Source organism: Lepisma saccharinum, chromosome 9 (genome assembly GCF_977018435.1).
Source record: "Lepisma saccharinum chromosome 9, izLepSacc3.1, whole genome shotgun sequence".
NCBI classification, from domain to species: domain Eukaryota; kingdom Metazoa; phylum Arthropoda; class Insecta; order Zygentoma; family Lepismatidae; genus Lepisma; species Lepisma saccharinum.
Genome location: NC_139237.1, coordinates 17,095,422 through 17,103,434, shown reverse-complemented (window position 1 = coordinate 17,103,434; position 8,013 = coordinate 17,095,422).

Below are 8,013 nucleotides of genomic sequence, written 5' to 3'. Positions count from 1 at the left end.
CGCCATTTTCCATCTACTAGCCAATATTTGCTCTTTAGCCTTTTATTTCCAAATTAACCCTTAGGCTAACTTTATTGTTTGACGTAGAATGGTTGCAGTATTGTGCATGTCATCAATGCACGGCTATCGGCGTACCTATGATCACATAGGCCTAGCTTGCGCCCCGAACTACCATACCAAGATGTATGCACAACACCGAGGAGTTATTTTTAAGTTTAAAAGCTTCGTCGATCCGTTGCGAAAAAGTGTGATGATTTCTTACACGACATCCTCGCTTTTATACTATTTTCGAGAACACAGATTAAAGTACAGATGAATCACTCACTATCTACAAATGGATACTAGCAAAAAAACTGACATCTATACATCTTTAGAAATACAAATTTGTATAGTGCACTCTTGCAAACAAAGATACATTAAATTACCCATAATGTAGCATAACGTACGATAAACAATAAACAAAAGATATGCATTACAAAAAAGGTGCATTATTACATATAATAACAAAGAAATTACGCTTTCCTTTACAAAAATAAATACATTAGTGACATATCTTCTACTTGTGACGTGACATAAAAATGTAGATCATATCGGAAACTAAGCTTCAGGAAGGACGTTATCTACCTGAAGGAAACTTAGTTTTAAAGTACAAACTCTTTCTTTTATCCTCCGATAAACGCACCAGTTTTAGGTTATCCAAGTTAACCTTACCATATAATTCTTTTCTTGGAATTAGCAATGTCACAACATTATTTTCCACTTTTCTACTAGATAAGGTCCTATCCACAACATAAATAACTTTTGAATGGTCCTATCTAGTGAGGAGCTTTAGGAATGGTTTTTAACCATCACGAAGTCTCCAACTGTCATTGTCTTGGCGTTTCCCTTCTGTTTTAAATCCTTCGACAGCTTCTTCTTCTCCCTGACTTGGGCTAAGAATAATTTGGACTTCCAATCCGGTTGGGCTTCTTCCCGTTCGGGCTAATTGAAATGGGTTAGGATCTCTCTGGGTATGGGATGGTTGAAGAATAGTGCAGCAGGTGAATATCCAGTAGTCTCAGAAATTTAATAATTAATTAACCAAACAACTTTTAATATGTATCGAGACCAAGTCTGATGTTCTCGATAACAAAATAAACGAAGTAATCTGACTATCTCTTGATTTGCTAGTTCTACCATGTTCCCCTTTGGATTGTAAGCTGTTGTGCAAACGTGATGGATACCAAGCTTTTTGGTAAATTCGTGCCACTGCTTAGAGGCAAACTGAGCTCCTCTGTCGCTCAGGGTAAACGTAACGTTTGGATAGTGAGCACAATATCCTCTCTGAAGCGTGTTTATAATTTCTGTGGTGCTGTCAGTCCGTAAAGCATATGCAGAGACAAAACGTGTACCCACATCAATAAGGCTCAAGATGTACTGGTATCCATTAGACCGATGAAGCTTCCCAATCAAGTCCAGAGAAAGCATCTCATGAGGTTGCTTGGGACTGATATGAAGGGTCTCTTTGAGTATCCCCAATTTGTCTGGTTTACTCTGGGCACAAATTTCACAATCTCGGATGTACTGTATCACGTCATCCTTCATGCCTTTCCAGAAGTATCGTACTGCAAGTCGCTTCAATGTCTTGGATACTCCAAAATGTCCAGCTTCATCATGAATTACTTTCAAGAGAGTTTGCTTCATTACCCCCGGAACACACAATTTCCAAAGGGACTGATTGTCTGATCCTCTCTTAAATAAAATTCCTTCTTGAATGAGATAGGAACGATGCAATCTGAGGTTAGGTTCCTGAGAATTTAGAGATTGGAGTAAATTTTTACAGAATTCATCTTCAGATTGTGCCTCTCTTTACTTGTTGACGTCATCTATTTCTCCTCTTTCGGCCCACAGGTAGTTTATTCTGAATATCTGCTGGCTATTTTCAGGATGAATCTGGGGTATATCATTAGCAGGATACCGAGATAAAATATCTGCCAGATCGTTTTGGCGACCAGAGACGTATACTATTTTATACTGGTACTGTTGGAGTTTTAAAGACCAGCGAGTCAACCGACTGTTCCAGTTACGGGTGTCTTGTAACCATACCAACCCTTTATGATCACTGTAGATAGTGAAGGGCCTACCTTTCAAATAAACAGCATACTTCTCAACTCCAAAGATTATGGCCAAACATTCTAACTCATGGATGGAGTAATGGCGTTCGTTCTCCTTCAGTTTTCGGCTTGCATACTGAATGACCTTTCTCTCTTCACCATCCATTTGGAAAAGAATACTACTCAATCCTTTCCCAGAAGCATCGCATTGGATACAGAATTCCTGTTCAAAATTAGGCTGTGCTAATTCAGCATCTCTTACAAGTTCATTTTTCAGTAGCTGGAAACTTTATTCTTCCTCGTCTCCCCAAATCCAACGTTGATTTTTACCTAACAGCTTGGTGAGCGGTTCAGGTTTAGCTGCAAAATTTTCAATGAACTTCCGCCTCCAGTTGGTGAGGCCAAGAAATTTCCAAACATCCTTTCTAGTTTTAGGTTTAGGAAATAACTTAACGGCTGAATTTTTGTCTGGTTGGATTTTGATCGCATCTCCAGAAACAATGTGACCCAAGTAGGTGATTTCCTTTTTGACAAATTCACACTTTCGCAGCTTTACAGTCATCCCCACTCTTTGGAGTCGCTGCAACACTTCGTCCAGATGTTCGAGATGCTTGTAGAGTTCTTTGTCGAAAATCAGCAAGTCATCCATATATTGAGTTAGATACTCCTCGGTTTCAGGACCAAATACAGCATGCATGGCAGCTATGAAAATTGACACAGCACTAGAGATACCAAAAGGCATTCGAGCAAACATCCACTGACGTCCTTTATAGGAGAAGGCAGTACATGGTTGGCAGTCAGTTTTTACAGGGGTCTGTAAATATCCACACGCCAGATCCAGATTTGTAAAATAACGAGCACCTTTAATTTTTTGTAAGGCATCCGAAATGGGCTCAACTGAATTTCGTGGAACACGTACAATTTTATTCAAATTTCTGAAGTCAATGCATGGGCGTACTGTACCGTCAGGCTTGTCGACTACAATTAAAGGGTTCAAGTAAGAGGACTTACAAGGCATTATAACAGCCCATTGTCTCCACTTTTCTAATTCTTCCCCCAGGAGTTTACTTTTTGCTATAGGTATGGGATATGGAGATCGATACACAGGTTCTGTGGTGGTGAGTTCAATCTCACACTGGAAGTTTTTAATAGTACCTTGTCTCCCGGAAAATACATCTCTATGCTTCAATAAGACTTATTTCAATTGGCTTCTACCTCATTCGCATAAAATCTCATTCGCATTGACCTTCTGCAGAATGTCGTCAGGACTAGCTGTCCACTGATCGACATGGGAATCTTCAAGGACATTTCTTACATACGTCCCTTTCGAAGATCCATTATTCACGAGGTCCTGCTCTACCGGAACTCCGTTTACGGTGAGGGATAACTTCTCGCGCTGTAGGTCAATTCCTGCTTCATATTTCCTGAGGAATGGGTAGCCCAAAATAAAGTCAGCTTCGAGACCCTTCAAAACAAACATGTCCAGCAATCTCCAGATATACTTGTCTACATCCTACAACTATGTCGAAACTCCCAGCGAAATCAGTCAGCCTAACATCTGGACATGTTTGTAACTGCAATGACGGCAGCTTCTCTTTAATCTTCTTCCAAATGGCGTAGCTCATGAGATTACATTCGTTGCCAGTATCCAGAACACAACGTTGGGCGACTGGCTAAATCCGACTGCATACCACTCGGATTAGGACTAGTCGATGGTGCCCAACAAAAGTCTCTCATTATGTCGACGCTTTGACGTTGCTCGTTCGTCAAACGTGAAGTAGAAGGCTCAAACGGAGGCGCCGTCGCTCTGAAGTTACTGGGTTCAGAGGCGTTGCGTGAAGAGTCACGGGGATGGTCTTCTGGATCAGATCTGGAACGACGCGGCCCACGTGCATAGTTGTTCCTGCCATCCCTTATAGGAGGATTACGTCGTCTGTTGTAATTGGAATATCCATTCCTCTGGTTCTGCATAACTTGTCTGACTCCGGGTTGTTGGTTTCCAATTCTATTTTGTCTGGGAGCATTTCCCTGGCCTGCACCTTCCCTATTCCACACAGGCTTCCAACTGTCCTGCTCTTCAAGTACCTCGAATCTTTTAAAAAAATCAGCAAGCTGTCGTACAGTTCGAGGAGAATTCGCCAAACTCAGGCTGCGGGCTCTATATGGAAGCTGAGAGATAATTAAGTTGACTATCTCTGGTTCTACATAACGGGCAGACAGATTGCGGTAGGCTGAGTAAATGGATCATTCGTATTCTTCCATACTCATACCAAACTGCTTTGAATACCGACGAGATCTCACTGCCGTCAGCTGCCTCTCTTTAGGCTCTTCAGAAGCATATTGCTTGCGAAAACGGCGGCAGAAATCGGAATAGGACCTGAACTCCAACTGATTTGCTCGAAACCAATGCTCAGCCTGGCCTTCTGAATAACCGAGGAATAATTTCCAATCGGTATTCATAGGGAACTTGCATTAAATCAAAGTTGATATTGAGTTCTTTTAAATATTGTTCAGCATTCTGGGCATCCAGGTCTCCCTTGAACTTGGACAAGGAATGAAGGTCTGCCATCCTTGGGGTTCCTGTCGTCGTTGATCGCTGAGTTCGCGGTGGTGACTCATCTGACCCGCTTCTCACATTTCCATGCCTTCGTGTTAGCTTCCTGATATTTGCTTGATATTGAGAGTCAGAGCTGGTGCTGGAAGAGGAGGAACTGCGATCTTTCTTCCTTTCTATACGTTTCCTCTTTGCCCCGTCTTCATAAGGACGATGCCGTGCCCGGCGAGATTCACGCTCTCTGTAACCTCTTTCATCGCCCGAAAGACTAAAGGTAGGAGGAACTGCAGAGGACACTTCATTAGCTCTTGAATCAGCTGTAACTCGTGGGCGACATACTTGTTTCTCTTTTCTAGTTCTCTCTCCACCTGTTCTGTCCATCGCTTCATTTAGTTCAATGTTAATGGTTACTTCAATCAAGCTTCAAACATATTTAATGGATCAGATGTAATAGTTGTAGACAATGATTCTCATTCTTTACAAACGAAATCGGTAGCTTCGTGGCTTTCAGATCGAATATATATGCCACAACATTCATAATGTAGATGCTTTGTACATTTCTTGCACACAAATGTGGTTTTATCTTTATCAATGTTCCGACAACAATCGGGAATACATTAAGCTCTGAACTTGAAGCAAGATTTTTATTTGGGCTACGCAAATGATATCTTTCCATTTCGTACGAAGTAGTTCTGTGCTTTTCTACAAATATAAAAGTTTTGTGCTCTTGAACAATGAATCTCAACCTTAAACAATTGTCTTGCCCTTGTACACTACAAAATCGAGCCAACATGTTGAGCTGCCACTTGATACGTTCTAGTATTTATTTACGCGTCGTATTATTTTACTGTTAATATTAAATTAATAATACTCAGCGGTGAACGATGAGACTCGGTGAAGTACACAGACTCCTCTCAGGTACAGGGATAGTGTTAGGCAAAGACAATTTTCACAGCACAGAGAAATAAAACCACCTTACTACCGTATGTATAAACTGAAAAGTTTTATTCTTTATTTATTGCAATTATAAATGCAACTATACTTGAGACGAAGGCGAGGATTTCGCTTTGTCGATAAATTGACTCAATTAAAACGTATAAACTCAATGCGTGGCTATCGGCAAGCCTATGATAACATAGACCTAGCTTGCGCCCCGAACTACCACACCAAGAGATATGCAATGATAACTGAGCCAATATTTGCTCTTTAGCCTTTTATTTCCAAATTAATCCTTAGGCTAACTTTATTGTTTGACGTAGAATGGTTGCAGTATTGTCCATGTCATCAATGCATGGCTATCGGCGTAACTATGATCACATAGGCCTAGCTTGCGCCCCAAACTACCATAACAAGATGTATGCACAAAACCGAGGAGTTCTTTTTAAGTTTAAAAGCTTCGTCGATCCGTTGCGAAAAAGTGTGATGATTTCTTACACGACATCCTCGCTTTTATACTATTTTCGAGAACACAGATTAAAGTACAGATGAATCACTCACTATCTACAAATGGATACTAGCAAAAAAACTGACATCTATACATCTTTAGAAATACAAATTTGTATAGTGCACTCTTGCAAACAAAGATACATTAAATTACCCATAATGTAACATAAAGTACGATAAACAATAAACAAAAGATATGCATTACAAATAAGGTGTATTATTACATTTAATAACAAAGAAATTACGCTTTCCTTTACAAAAATAAATACATTAGTGACATATCTTCTACTGGTGACGTCACATAAAAATGAGGATCATATCAGAGCCTAGATTAAGAAATAAATAAGTTGAGTTAAAATGCTTAATAATGTAAACTAGGCAGGCTTAAAATACTTTTAAGTTTTGAAGAACTGTTTGTTTTGTTGTCTAAGCAACATGAAAATCATTGCGATTTTAGTTATGTTGAACGGATTTCTTCCATACGTAAAAGCTTCAAATTGTGTTCATCTGATGCAAATGTCTTTCGAATTTCCTCATATTATTATTACACGTTTATTATTAGCAACCTTTATTATTAGCAATGCGTATTATTACTCTTTTTACAGTTTTCGTAATTTGTTACTGTAAATGTCAACGCAAGAAATCTATTACTTATGACCATGAGTGTTCCAACGAATTAGCTTTAAGTGAACTTAAAAATGATACACCTCCTGTGTAATTCACCCGCAAATACCTCCACCCCTCGCTCAGTCCGTTATTATTCAGAAAAGTGTAAAAGAAAAACTTCAAGATCTTTCCCGAAATATATTAGTTACCAAAGACGACGTTTTAGATTTGCCTAAAAGTATTGTATCTGTCAAAGATAGAGTTCAGAAGTTTGCCGTAAGCAATGGTCCTAGTTTTGTTCAAAACAGCCGGAAAAGTTGAAAGTGAATTGATGAGTTTGCTCTGTGTACAGCCAATTACAAAATTTAAAGATTTATTTGAAAGCCAGCCAACAGCAAGGGTCGAAAAAGTTCAAAGTTTTACTTTAAAAGCAGAAAGTAAGCCAAATTCTCAGGTTCCCGAACCTGTTGTATCTTTTACTGATCATATTTTTTATGACTACACGTTTGCTCAATTTTTTTATTATATTTAATACGTTTTGTCTTTTGTAAGTTAGAATCCATTATTGAGGTCTGATTGTATTTTATGTAAGGTTTATTAGTCTTTTTATTATGTTTGCACTTTCCCAAGTCGTCGTTATTATGTGATCACGGAAGTGTTCGAGTTTTGCAGCCGTGTGCTGAGAGCGCGACAATGTTTTTTCCCGCCTTCTTAGGACCTCATTTCAAAGTCCTTGACTTTCATTTGACTCTCGCAGTTCTTACAAAACTTTGTTCGTAGTAATTTAAAGTTTTATCAACACTAACGCGTCACGCAGTGACTCAGGGAATGCTAGCTCTCCATTTCCTTCTTATGTCCCTTCTCCCGTCGTATTTTTAGCGTCCAAGCGGGAGACTTTTTTTGCTTTATGCGACGATTCTTTCGCCCGCTATTCCGAGGAACCCGAAGTCACCCGAACCTTGCCGCCAGCCAGCATGCTTTCTCGTTGTCGATGTAGAGAACTCAGCTCAGATGATTCAAGCGACCACGAAAATTGCAACTTTGCAAGAATACCTGTTGTCAACGCATTACTTTCTCCGCGCTGAAGCCTTCCCGAGTACTTTTAGCACAGCAATGAATTAACATGGAGAAGACAACGTAAACTTTAGACTATGCATATTTTTCCAAACCAGTGGCGTTCGCTCATTAAATTTTAATATGGCCAGTATAGTTAAGGATATAGCTATCAGAAATTGTTTTTCACGATAGAATTTCATTTCGACAATGTTAGGGATATTTTTGTTTTACATAGATCAAATTTTGCCATACTCGTCGCAT